Source organism: Hordeum vulgare, chromosome 5H, assembly GCF_904849725.1.
Source record: "Hordeum vulgare subsp. vulgare chromosome 5H, MorexV3_pseudomolecules_assembly, whole genome shotgun sequence".
Classification (NCBI taxonomy): domain Eukaryota; kingdom Viridiplantae; phylum Streptophyta; class Magnoliopsida; order Poales; family Poaceae; genus Hordeum; species Hordeum vulgare.
Genome location: NC_058522.1, coordinates 556,985,754 through 556,986,593, shown reverse-complemented (window position 1 = coordinate 556,986,593; position 840 = coordinate 556,985,754).

The following is an 840-nucleotide window of genomic DNA, read 5'->3' as shown; positions in this document are numbered from 1 at the left end:
TAGAAAAAACAAAAAAAATGTAAAACGAGGTTGGAGTGGATGTTAGATTTCTATGAAATGTAGTACAAATGATTTCATAGAAAAAATTCTTATGGAATCCAATTCAATAAATCAAAGGACCAATGTATGAAAAAATCCTAAGGATACCAATCCTCCAAAAATCCTATACAATTCTTTTGAATTAAAAGAGCCTTGGAATTTGAACCGGAGCCCTAGAATTTGTTTCCATCTTGGATTTGTAATTTTCAGTTCAACTCAATTTTAAACGGATTTTCCTACATCCAAACGCAACGTAAGTGAGAAGTTGACTGGATGCAAGATAAGCGTGAATAAAAATAGGGAATTGTTTATACCCGGCGCGCCAGCCGAGCCTTCCGCCGGTCGCACGCGGGACGTGGGATTTATTTTTAATTTAGTGGTCCTCGTTCACCCATCCAACCCATGTGCAGCAGACTCTTTCCTAGCCACATATCCAATGCCTTATCCATCCACCAACCGATCTTCTTCCTCCTCCAGCTCTTCTCCTGGCCATTGAAAAAGCTTCGAGAGCATGGAATGAAAAGCTTCAATCCATGAGAAAAAGCTTCAACCATTGAAAAAGCTTCGACTGTTGGTTTGAAAAAGCTTCATGTCCACGACCATGTCCGACCAGTTCGACCGCGAGATGCGCCCCCGCAGATCCCGACCCGCGATGCTGCAACCATTGACATAAAATGCTACAACCGTTGATGAATAAAGCTGCAACCATATATATAAAAAGCTACAAACGGTCATTGCCATGACGGAATGCTGCAACCGGACCTAAAATGCTTCAACCGTTGATGGAAAAAGTTGCAACTG